General features: G+C 33.8%; 1 pseudogene; it reads left to right on the forward strand.

Annotated features, from left to right (window-relative positions):
- Window positions 1-281: 281 nt before the first annotated feature.
- The window catches only part of LOC140954571 (uncharacterized), a 93,142-nt pseudogene continuing 79,053 nt past the window's right edge, over window positions 282-14,370 (forward strand).

The raw sequence follows: 14,370 nt of genomic DNA on the forward strand, positions 1-14,370 counted from the left end.
TGTATGTTAAGTATGCTCTGTGTTTGATCAAGGATCCTGACATTGTTGGTCTTGCTTTGTTCATTCGCATCAGAAATCTGTTTATATTATATAATATATCTCTTTGATCTTTCCATAAACTCGGTATATAGGCTGGAAACCTGTGACCCGATCTCTTAGATCATTCTCAAGTATAACAACGCCACGTACTGAGTATTATTATTATTATTATTGTTATTATTATTGTTGTTATTGTTGCTATTATTGTTATTGTTGTGTTGTTATTTATAATTTATACAATTAACCTCTCTGTGGTTTGACCCCGGTCTTGCCGGGTTATTTATTACTTCGACACTCCTGCACTTGGGAGAAGACATCAATCTTTTGGTCGTGTCAAAATACATCAAGGTTTATATAAAAGTATACTACATAAACGCGTTAATTTCCTTTTGTTTAAGTTAAATATTTATATAAGCTTGACAAAGTAGAAACCTAAACTAATGATTTTCTTGGATATTTGATGGACATACCATTATGTTGATATATATATATATATATATATATATATATATATATATATATATATATGCTCATGTAATGTATACAAATGAAATATTAATTTTTCTATCGGATCCATAATAATTCTAATAAAGAACTTATATTTTGCTTGTAAATCTTTTAAACCCAATTAACACTAATTTGCATATTCTTAATTTGAATACTCTTATTTACTTGCATGAACCGGGTGACCTTGTAAAATCTAATCTTATAATTCATTTCCCGGCAATCCTATCACGGACGCCATTTGCCGAAGCTAATATCTTAATTCATGTCCCATTAATCCTATCATGGATGCCATTAGATTCATCTTCCGGCAATCCTATCACGGACGCCATTAGCCAAAGCTAATATCTTAATTCATCTCTCGGCAATCCATGCCATTAGTCGAAGCTAATCTCGTAATTCATCTCCAGGCAATCCTATCACGGATGCCATTAGTCGAAGCTAATCTTGTAAATATGCTAGACTTTATTTACACTGAACACGATATTTATTGTAATTGTATTCACCAGAAGAATTTTAAATTGTATAAGTGCACATAGGAGGAAGATCACGCACCTGCTTCGTTTGTCTCGCGACGTCTTGTAACAAAAGATCCAATCCTAGTTGCTCCTCCTAAATCACAAGGAAGTTTTTTGGTTATGATTCCTTCAAGCCAATATTATAAAGAATCCATATTCATCAATCACTTATATGTTACTTTCTATGCATGTTCATTTTCTTATAATAACACACTTATATCATGTATATTTTCAGAGTTAGTATCTCAATGTGCAAGTGTTCATATGACTCAATTCTTTTATATTCTTATATATAGTATTCACGTGAAAGTCTACTGTTATTGTCGAACTTTGAACCATTACTGTCTAGACATTAAATTGTTATTGTCCAACCATCTAGACATTGAAGTGTTATTGTCCAACTGTTACTATCCAATTGTTACTATCCAACCGTTACTGTCTAGACATTGAACTGTTACTATCTAACTGTTATTGTCCAATAGAATCAGTCACGACTCAGTTTTAGTTGGTAACCCATAACTGGAGTTCTACATCTCTAAATTGAGCAAGACTAGTTTCCTTAGTTAACTAATGACATGATCAAAGAGTTGATGTCATATCCCAAGTGCAGGAGTGTCAAAGTAATGAATAACCCCGGCAAGACCGAGGTCGAACCACAAGGAGGCGAACTATATAAATTATAAATAATAACAATAACAACAACAACAACAACAACAACAACAACAACAATGATGATGATGAGTTAAAGAGGACTTTGAAATGTAAATAAATGTGAAGATTAAACAATGATAAAACAAATGTCAAGGTTAGAGGATCCACTAATAGTATTAGAGATAAGTAACATATAAACTCTTTATAAATTATCAACATGATCATATTAATCATCTTATTTACATAACACCATACTTATAAATTTTATCAGATATTCATGATACTAACTTATATTGACAACAAATCAAGTTCCTCTCATAACAACGATGTCAGCCGAAGACTATGAAGGATCAAGTATTTGATGTACCAAATGTTATACAACACAAATCTAGATTAACCATTTAACAAGCAAGATATTAAGAATTAATAAGATAAAAATGATAAAACATGTTAATAGCAAGTTGTAGGATATAAGTATTAAAGTTCATATAGAGTTTATATTATACTTATCCTAACACCATTAATGAAACCTTTTCACCTTAACATAATTAACTTAGCTAAACATAACAAAGAAGAGAAACATACATAAATAAGAGGAGAACATGATTAATAAGTATAGTAAAGGAAATGAAAAGCATGAACAAGAGATTAATGAAAGCAAAACTTAAGCATTACAAAAATATAAAAAGAGAGAGCAAGAACATGATCTTGATCTGAAAAATAAGATGCCTAAATGAATGGCAAATACCTCCTTTTATAGGCTAAAATTTAGAACTATTCATTTGGTAATTGATTATTGATGTAGTGGCCAACTATTGATTTAGTGGACTTGGTGGATAGCAACACTCAAGCATTTTGGCTGGATGAAATGATATTAATGCAATCCGAATTTGGGAAAGTGTTCTTCATGAAAGTTATTGGAAATTATCTTTTCCTTCCACCAACCAAATATCAAATTATTTGGATCACTACAGCTTGAGATATGTTGAAAACACTGAGTAGTGCTGCTGGTGGACGTGGTGGATAGCCCTTAAGCTCTTGTCTGGATGAAATGTCATTGTTAACATCAGAATTTGAGCATGTCTTCTACATGAAAGTTGTTGGAAATTGTCATTTCCTTCCACCCACCAAATTTCACGTCATTTGGCTTTCTAGAACTCTAGATATGGGTAAAATTCTAAGCAGTGTTTGGGCTGGATTGTAGGACAGATTCTGACTTCTCTTTTGTGGCCAAACTTTGAATTTAAAAACGGCAGATTTGGGTCTTTTCCTATTCATGAAAGTTGTAGGCCCATTTCTTATCTTTCTAGCCATATAAACCAAACTGAAATTCAAGATCTATAGCTCCAGATATGACCTAATGACTGAACAGTGTTTGAATTTGAATTGAATCGGCATCTCCTTTCTAAGCTTAGCCTTTTCTTTGTCCTTTCACTTCCAATAGTTAATCACAATAATCAATCCTTTGAATTGTGAGTTGTACCTGCATTTAAAATGAGCATTTACCATAAATTAAAGGTATCTTATATTATCAAACTTGTTATTATAAAACATGCTTTAGTTAAGGAGTTATTGATACTTCAATTGCAAAATAATGATATAAAACCTTGATAAAAATACACTTGTAAGTACTAATCACACCCTTCAATGAGCTTGTTACTAGTTCCTAGTAATCAAAGCGTTAAAATAGAAAAACAATTTGCAAGTTCCATAAAACAAGACATTCATCATTCAACTTCCATTAATCTATCCAAGTAAACAAACTCTCATTAAATTTATATATATTTGGTTCATACTATTGAAACAAGATATTAATAAACCTTCTTTTGTATGCGCTCAATGTATGAAAACATAGATGATAGGGCTTTTATTAGAAGAAAACAATATCCTGTTCGAATGTTTAAGGTTAACTTCTTTGGGTTGAGATTATTATCTTTTTCCTTTTCTTTTCTAATTTTTTCTTTTTTTATATACATATAACTTAAAACACAATGCATCTTTAACTCATGTAATGAGCTTTCGGCTAATGACTCCCAGACCAGTTGGTCTTAAGGCATTAAGTGTTGAGACACCCCTTCAAGTTTAATAACTTGGGTTGCAGATATTGATACGTAGATAGTGTAATGTTTGATTCCCTTAAGCTTTTCACATCAACCCATGTAACAAGTGTTAGGCCAATAGCTCCCAAGTCAGTTGACTTTAAGATATTAGGTGTTAAAACACCCCTTCAGGCTTAATTGCTTAGGTTAGAAATGCTACACAACCAAACTTATCAATGCTTTTATTTATTTATTTAATTACATTTATTACCATTGTTTTTTTTGGCAAATTATATACTATCCATTTTTATTTAGTTGTTACTTTAACAAAAAACATAAATAATGTAATAATCCAATGTGCAATCCACAATCATATGTTAAAGTGTGTGTGAAAATGAAGATTTAAGAATACTTGTTGAATGAGCATATGAGCACTAACAATTGATAATAATAATAAGAGAGTTTGTAAACCTGAATATTTCAAGAAGTATTATGATAGACCTTTAATAATGTTTACTAAGATGCATCTCAAGAGTTACTTTAACAAATGAACTTCTTGACCCTGCCATCTTAGTAACAACGGTTTTGCAAATAGAAACACAATTAGTTAATTTTTTTTTAAGTATCAACTACTACCCTTTCCCTCCAACCAAAACGATACATTGTCCTCAATGTCCTAAGGTAGAAAGATAGAGTATAGAAGACATCACCTGAAACAACAAACACTGATAAACTTGAAACACACTTAAACAAGTACAATAAATAACAAAACAAAATAATAAAACAAAAAGACACAAGGTTTCACAAATGAAGGCTCATATCCAATCTAAGTGAATGTCGAAGTAATAAATAACTCGGCAAGACCGGGGTCGAACCACAGGAGGTTAATTGTATAAATTATAGACAATAATAATAATACAACAACAACAACAACAACAATAATAATAATAATAAGTTGATGAGAACTTTGAGATGGAAGATTAATGTAAGGATTAAATAATGATAAAAACAAATGTCAAGGTTAGAGGATCCACTAATGGTATTTCAAACAAGTATAGTATAAACTCTTATTATTTAACTGGAAACCACACACAAAGGAGGTTCCAATCATATGATTTATCATTAATAGCTCATTATAAATTGTTAACATTAATTATATTATTTAAGTAACACTAAACTTTTAAATATTGTGAGGAATTCATGATGCTAACTTATGTTAACAACAAATCAAATTTCTTTCATAGCATAGGGGTAAGTAATACTATACGGTTGGGCTATGAAAGTGCCAAGCATTTGTTATACCAAGTGTTATACAACACAAATCTAGATTAACCATTTAACAAGCAATGTATTAAGAATTAGTAAGATAAAAAGATAAGACATGTTAATATTAAACATTAAGGACCATGTTGAGTTTACACTATACTTATTCTTACACCATTAATGTAACCTTTTCACCTTGACATAATAAACTTAACTAAACATAATAAAGAAGAGAAACATAAATAAACAAAATAAGAACATAAATAAGATACAAGTTAACTAAGTAAAGGAAAGGAAATGAAAACCATAAACAAGATATTAATGAAAGAAAAACTTAAGAATTACAAAAAATATAAAGAGAGAGCAAGAGCAAGAGCAAGTTCTTGATCTGAACAACCAAGCCCCTAAATGCATGGCAAATGCCTCCTTTTATAGACCAAAATTTGGAACTATTGATTTGATGACTAATTATTGAGTGGGTGGCCAACTCTTGATTTGGTGAAAATCCTTATCTTCTTGTTTAAATAAAACGTCATTGCTAGCATCAGAACTAGAACCATATGTACTCATGAAAGTTATAGGAAATTTTCTTATCTTTCCAGGAAAAAAAATTAAGGTCATTTGGACTTCTAGAACTCAAGATATGGGATGAACACCGAACAGTTTCTGGGCTGGAGGACAATTCGAACTTCTTCGTTGTTGCTATAATTTGGACTTGAAAATAGCCTTTTTAAATCTTGGACTCCGCATGAAAGTTGTAGGTCTATGTCTTACCGAATATGTCCAAACAATTGAGGTCATTTGGACATCTAAAACTCGAGATATGACCCAATTACTGAATAGTGTTCCAGTTTGGACTGCACCAACATTTCTTTTCTAAGTTGAGCCCTCTCTTTATCCTTTCAATTTCAATACTTAAACTCATCAATCAATACTTTTATTTATGTGATAGGCCTACATTTAAGATGAACATTTACTATAAATTAAAGGTATCTATATTATTAGGTATATTTTTATAAAACATGCTTTAGTTAAGGAGTTATTGATACTTTAAGTGCAAAATGATCATATAAAACCTTGATAAAAATGCACTTTTAAGTACTAATCACTTGGTCAATCAATTGTTCAGCAGAGGAAAGTAGCAGCAAAGATTATGATTCATCGTGCCAAATATGTTAGAAATTCCTGTTCCACAGCTTGATCAAGAAAAGACAACAATGTATCATAAAAACCATTAACATTTAACAAACATGTAGGTTTATGGTGAATGTGAAGATGGGCTCAAGAGGAAATATGAAAGATCTCTTCCAATGTGTCAGACCACCTAGTAAGGCAATGAAGGCATCAACATGTTTAAACATTGTATTAAGGCGATAGGTTGATCAGACATTGTGGAGACCTGTAAATTCCTCTCCAACTGTGTTTTCCAATGATTGTCCCTTCGGCTAAAACTTTTGGAATGATACCCAAAACTTGACTGCCTCCTAGGAATGTAGTTGTTGACACACTCATCATTAACCCAAGGCTGACTCCTTCATAAACTAAATGAATCTTTCTCTCAGCTAATACCTGACCAAGATAATTTGCTGATTCTAAAAACTCTTTTTCTTTCCCAGGACTGGATCCACCGAAAACACAAATATTTCTTATTTGATGACTTGAGGAACCTGCCATTTCTACACGCTTCGATAGCTGTTGAATGTGTGGGTTAAGTAGAAATAAAGGGAAGGAAGAGAAGATTTTATAGATGAGAAATTGAAAATACAATCATACCACCTATATGTAGGCCAGCTGGAGTCTCTCTCTCTCTCTCTCTCTCTCTGTGACAACATGTGTATGTACAAGTAGTTATGATTGCGACGACCTCACATCTTTCCTTGGTTTTACGTACAAGAACAACATAAACGCCCTCTATAGGTTGGGGATAGGCTTCCCATCCAGTTTTCTTAAAAACTAGCAAACAGGGTCTTTTTTAGTCAGATTCCCAAGACTATGTCGAGCATGTTCTTTATGGAATTGTGGTCGTAAATCATGAATTGCACGATGCATATCTCCACTAGGGTGCGTCTCAAGAGTAAAAAGAATGAACTGTAAGTTCATTTTATCTAGAATACTCCTTACTCAGGCCATCCTTAATGAACTGTATTTTATCTTCACGGTTTATAGATACCATTTCTAAAGAATGACATTTGGCATTACAATTCCATTTGGCACATCTTGTGACAGACAAAAAGTCACGGAGTACCATTATCCGCCATTTGACCGGGGTGAGAGAAACTAACAAAACAAAAGTCACACAAAAAGAAACACAAAAACAATGTGACAAAAAGAATCAATCCTTATATACATGATCACCCAATTTAATAGAGTCATTTTCAACTAAAAAATTGTCAAAGTAAACTTTCAAACGATGTCCATTCTACCCTTGAAAACTTACCATTATTTGGATTCTCGATATCACATGCCTCATATGGATACACATGTTTCACAATAAAAGGACCGCTCCATCTTAATCTTAGCTTTCCAGGAAATACACGGAGCGAGGAATTAAAAAGCAAGACTTTTTTTGACCAACATTGAATGTTTTTCCTTAGTATTTTCTTGTCATTGAAACTCCTTTGATTCTTGCTTTATGAATTCTTGAATTTTCATATGTATCATTTCTTATTCCTCAAGCTCATTTTATTTGTAATTTTCACCAGCTGACTAAGCATTTGCGATAAGATTTGAATTGAAAAGGCTTTAATAGCCCAATAAGCTTTATGTTCAAGTTCCAGCAGTAATGTGAAAAGGTTTTCCATAGATCCAGGGGATCCTATAAGGTGACATATCCTAATGATGTTTATAAGCCTGGTTTGTCCTATATGATTTCTTGCTTTATTGGAGAAACAATAAAATTAAAACACGCCTTGTTTGATCTTGGAGCTAGTGTGAATTTCTTTTCCATATTCAGTCCTTCAACGTCAACAGTCTCAATTAAGGTGAGTTAAAACAACCTCTATAACCTCTTTTACTTGCTCGATAGATCTTAGTAAAAGTGCCTAGAGAGTTGAAGGATGTGTTTGAGTAACAAGTTGATAAAATTCATTTACCCTGTAGAATTATTGTTGTCTTGGATACACAACCTGTTGACGCGATGTAATCTGCAAAATTCCTATCATTTTAGAATGTCCATATTTTGCCAACTTTTGAATGCATTGATTAATTGTAGGAATGGGACTGATGAATGCTATCATTTTGGAAACATGGCATTGAAGATGAATATTTCAACATTTACAAACAACCTGGGGATGATAATGATTCGATTTACAGGAAGTGACTTTATTTGAAAAATTAGTTCATGAATCAATTTCAAAACCACTTCTAATGAAATTGGGGAGATTCGAGATGAATCTGAATGATTTGTAAATGGTCATACTTTCCCAGGAAGAATTCCAAAGGCATGTAATTGGGAAGACCACAAATTGAAGAATTGCACCACGATCAGTTGAGTCCATACCTTTAAGTGTTCAACCACCAAACTGATTTGAAGCCGTTACCATTCAATCTTCAAATACTCCATTTTAGGAGAAAATAAAACTTTTCTGGTAGTAACGCTCTTCCAAACTAATGACATCAAGAAGTGTAAGTTATTACACACTCTAATAATGCAACAAAATGCATTAGGATGAACCATAGCTGACATAAAAAGGAATTAAGCCCTTTGATTTGCACACAAGTGACATCGGAATTTATTTGGAGGAAAATGCTAAACCCTGTAGAGAAATGCAACGAAGGCTTTATCTAATATGAAGAAGAAGTAGTGACAAATGGAAGTCTTGAGCATTCTAGAATAATTGAATCATTTAGTCCTATATTTGATAGCAAATGGTAAGATCTACCCGAAGTTGTATGAAAGAAGTCGACGAGTCATATGATAGACAAATAGAAATAATGAGTTAATCAACTATATTACTAGTTGCGCATGTGTCATTGACTATTTAGGAACATAATTCAATGAATAGAAAAGATAATTTTTCCTTTAACTTCATGAGATCAAATCCTTAGATGAGATTTGTAGTTATGCATTTTGTATTGATTTCCTAGATGGCTATTATCAGGTTACAATCACAATTGTGGAATTGCATTGGAAGAGATCAGAGAAGAGTACTTCACATTCGTTAGTACGATTTTGCATATCGAGAAGGATGCCTTTTGATTATGTAGCATGGATGCTTAGATATTCAGTAGATATCGGTTGACGTTTTCTTGAGATTTATTATGGAGTGGATTTTTCTGTTTTTGTGAGTCATTATGAATGATTTGTTGAACTAACTTAGAGAAGAAAGGTTTGAGCAAGGTGTGAAGAGAAGAAATCTTAGGTACTGAATTTGGGAAAAAATGTCACTTTATGGTAACAAACCGCATTGGTACTTCGATCAGCATGTTTTACCATCGAAAGGGAATTGAGGTTGACAAATTCATAAAATCATGAGTTTAATTTGCCAACTATTCAACACCAAAATCAGTTAAGATGTTAGATATTCTTAGACAATTGTTGGTTTTTACAGAAGGTTCCATCAAAGATTCCTTAAGTGTAAATTTTAAGCCCTGTGAGTAACCTTCTAACAAAGATAATATTTTGAATGGACTGAACATTATGAAAGAGCTCTTCTGTTAAAACTAAAAAACTGCTTACTTCCTGCTCCTTGTCGCATTTCAACCCTGCCTGGATTGGATGCATTACCTTTAAATAATGTGTGACGTTAGTGATTATGCGTGGGTGTTGTCTCTTGGGACGAAGAAAAGATAAGAAACCTATTGTGATTTTCCTATACAGAGATAAAAATCTTAAATAGTGCTCAAATGAAATTAACACCACCAGACTGAAAAAAGATAGTTACTTGCAATAGTATTTTGCAATGTATAAATTCAGGTCCTTTATCTTGTTGGCTCACCCTGTTGTTGATTTATGATCATGCAGCATTGAATACTTCTTACCTAAGGAAAGATTCTAATGGTTAGATTGGTGCATGGATTTTGATTAACTTCAAGAATGCTTGGATATCACAATCAAAAAAACGAAAATGATTGTCGCAAATCATGTTGTCAAACGATTGGAGACAACCAGATTCGAAAATCTGACATCATCACCAAAATCGGAGGACTAATTTTCTCAATGTAATTCGTTTACTTTTTTGTTTACGGATGCCTTGGTTTGCTAATCATTGTTAAATTTTCTTGTTTCAAGACAATGCCAGCTCTTGGAGTAACTCAATGACAAAGTTCGACAGCACTCAAGAACTTTTATTGATAACTGCCGTATTTAATTTTATTATTTGTCCTGATTAAATTACTGAAGATGGCATTCCTGACAATGAGGTCAAGTATGCATGTTAAATTTTAGTCAGTTCTAAGGTATGTGGGGGTCATGTTCTCGTCAAAAACAAAGTTGGTACTTATAGCTGGCAATCACATGCATTCTACAAAGACTTAGTGAAAATTGTCAAAAAGTTTGACTCATTTCAAACCGTCACATAGATGCTTTTTAATCCTATTCGTTGATCCAGAGATTTTGCTTATTTGGGCGTATAGTGAATTTCAATGGGTTCCGAAGTTTCTCCATCATTTGGTTCGGGTGTACGAGTCGATTACGATCGCCATAGATTATATATTCGAAATGGAATAGGAGGCAATCTTCCAGCGGAAACAGATGATCAACAAAATCGGAGTGTAAGAGAGTTGCACACCCCACTATTCTTTGAGTCTTATATTTTGGGAATCGCCTCGAGCATAGTGACTAAGGTGATGGTGGAACATCATTTCTGGCATATGCCATCTCGACAAAGCCTAATTTTGTTCTTTAATGAAGCAAATACTACGACATCAGCACTCACAAAGGTTGTCTCACCCTTATGCACAGCTGCAGACAAGTGGTGGACGAAGTAGAGGTTGATAGGGAGATCACAGACTCTTGGAGAAAACAGTGAATCCCCTGAACGAGGAAAGTACTGGTCCAATACTAAACTTAAGATGCCACTTGGGCTTAATTCGCAACTACGTTCATAAAACATCATTAAGGTAGTTATTTATAAAGGACTATTGCCCTACTGGAACACCATTGTTCACTTGCCTGTGAAAGATTTGAATATAAAAGGCTTAGTTGGGCTATTAAAACGCTGATTTACGAATTCAAACTTCGAGTGGATCAAGTCAGCTGAGAAACCAATCTGCGAACACACACACACCTTGTAGGACAAGTAGAAATCACTAGGGCGATGTAGTGGACAACGTCATCATGAAAGGAACAACGAATCAAAAAGCAGTATGGTTTCATGTACAGATGATAAATACTGAGAAAGAAGAAACATATTGGGTTCTAACAAGTTCTGACTTCTTATAAGTTCTCGACTCCATCTATAATTTGCCTGGAAAACTAGATCAAGAGGTGGTACCGGATTTATAGTGAATACATGTGTATGCCATAATGGGAGCTTGTGAAATATCGAGAATACAAAGAATGGCAATGTTTTCAAGTGTAAATTGGGCATCGTTTGAAGTTATTTTGAATATATTTTCATTTGAATAAGTGAACTCTATATATTGGTCGAAAGTATTAATTACGAAAGATTGAAGGCTTTTTTCTGCAACATCGTTGTTGGGTGGTTGTTTATTTCTAGCTGTATAAAGTCGCTTCTCTGTTTTTGATAGTTACTCTCGTCTCATCTCGATTCAATTATATTAACTGATTACGTTAGTTGTCGACTCTACAGTCGAATCTCCTTGTCAATTTCCGCCATAATAAGGCTGATATTTCTGAGATAGGAATTTGGTACAATGTCTCTTACCTCCTTTCTTCTTCTTGGAAAGTCCTTTTCCAATTCTCATTGAAAATAGGGACACCACGTCACTGTGAAAAACTTTGAAAGGTATTTTCCTGCTTTGCCTCCAAGATAGATTAACACAATAATCTTATTGGTGCTACGGTATGGTCAGATTGAGTTTTGTTAATGATCATGGATTCCTGAAGATATTCACTGCTTAACTGAAGGAAAGGTCCGATTGATTAGGTGAGTTGTCCATTCTTTCATTTCACTACATGCTTGGAACAGGTAAAAGCACTTTTTGCAAAGTAAATGTCGTGTAATAACATATTGAAGTCTTCACAAATGGTGCCAGATGGACTTGTAATGCGACATCGTCGTTCTTAGTAGGAATGGTATTTGTAAACAGTGTAAGAATCATTAAATACATTCATTAAGGATGCCCCTGTGTTGCGATGTCGCGGTCGCAACAAATTAATTACCGCTAGCTTAAAACACACATAGATAATATAGAGCAAAGCAGGGGTCGACTCTCAACGAGAAAGGTTTAGATGATCAGATTTTTATGCTATAACGTTATGCAAGGGGGGTTTGATTTGCAATGATTTAAACTATGGCTAGAAATTAAACTACAACAAAATCAATTGAAGATTGAAATATATCAACGAAAAAAACCTTGGTTGGCAAAGCAACACTATCCAGCCATACAGATTAGAACCGATCCTGTGAGAACCGAGAGACTCGCAGTTTATATTATGATTTATCTCTTTTTTCTTAATATTGGTTATTAACTGGATCCGCCGTATAACTAGCCCTAACTCAACAAGACAATCCAATGTGTCCCGCACTAAATGATTTAATGCAAAATGGCAACCTTAAGATCCAGATAAATTCACAATTAATCTTAACAACCAAGTTGTCAATTTGTGTTGCTATGATCGAATGTTCTCCTAAGTTTACATTAACGGTAGTTCCGCTTACAATTATCAGCTTAGTCTGCTTCACAAGTTTATATACCACATTCCGTTTGATATCAAACTTAGCAATAGATTGTTCACATAATGAATAACTTAGAGTCCCGCTCTAGCAATTAAGATAAGCAATCATAGGAAATATGCAATAGGAAACAAACATACTCATTCATAACATATAACTGAAGAAAAAGAGGAAGCAATTAAATCTCAACGGTTCTTAAAATCCAGGTTTGTTTGTGTCCTTGTAAGACAAGAAAATGAGCTTTAGCCTTGCATATCTATTTGAACAACTACTCTAATAGATGAGAATCATAAATCTTCTGATTTGTAGAGAGGAGAGTTTGTGTTTCCTCCTTCCTTTTTTTCTTTCTTTCACCATCCTTCTCCTCTCCTCTATTCTATACACGAAAGTTGTATAGTAAGAAAAATCAAAGTTTCAAGAGTGTGAACATCCCATAGATGTGTAGTGTGAAAGCGGCTGGCGCGCTGGTGGCTGGCAGGCTTTGGCGGCTGCTTGATGGTTGGTGGCTGCCATGAAGGTTGGTGGCTCCTTCTTGACCTTCTAAGAATATTTACTAGAGGAGCTAAAATTGCTGGTCGGTTTTGGATGCTTCTAGATGAAATTGGGAGTTCGTTTGCTTCCCGCAATCCTGCTTGCTGGCAGAATTCAGCCTGTCATCTCTTGAAATTGCATTATCTCCCTCATATGGACTATCGTTTTTGCTGATATTTGGAGCGTTTATGAGATTTTGAGTAAAAGGAATCCAACTAAAATTGAGTTTGCATCAATTGGACTTGCTGAAAGCGCCATATATTGAGATTTTGGAATGTCAATGGTCAATCATTGGCAGAACGCGAGATTTGACTTTGAAGGATGTTTATTTCCATGATCTTATCTCTTTATTTCTTGCATTACATTTCCAGAAAGTTGGATGTTTGCTTTTTAATTCCATTGGAATCCACTTCATTTTGACCTCTGAACTCACTCGCTCTGCACAAATATCGACTGAACGTCAAATCTGCCAATTACGCTCCAATTTACTCTTTTTTGTATCTTTCATCCAAAAGGCCTTCAAACAGTAAAACAAAAGAACATATCAAGGGTATTTTATAATAAATAAAAATATGCAAAACACTAGTTTAAATGGCGGGTGAAACTATCGAATAATAGGTTACATGCAGACTGAGTACGGGGTCTTTAGATAATCTTCTGCTGACCCTTGAGACGCATCCTAGTGGAAATGTGGATAATTCATGATTTATGGCAAGCAATTCCATAAAGAACATGTCAACTTATCTTGGAATCTAACTATACGAAAAGACCCGGTTTGCCAGTTTTTTTAGAAAACAGAATGGGAAGTCTATCCCGACCCATAGAGGGTGTTAAGTCGTCTTGGATGTAAAAATCACATGGAGATATGAGCCACAATCACAACTACCTGTATATACACATTTTTTTGTTCAAAATAAATAATTAATAGAGAGAAGAGAGAGTGTGAGACTATAAGCTGGGCCTACATATAGGTGGTATTGAATTGGCATTTTCAAAATTTCTCACTATAAATTCTTCCTCTTAGTT

Source organism: Populus alba, chromosome 14 (assembly GCF_005239225.2).
Source record: "Populus alba chromosome 14, ASM523922v2, whole genome shotgun sequence".
Lineage (NCBI taxonomy): Eukaryota > Viridiplantae > Streptophyta > Magnoliopsida > Malpighiales > Salicaceae > Populus > Populus alba.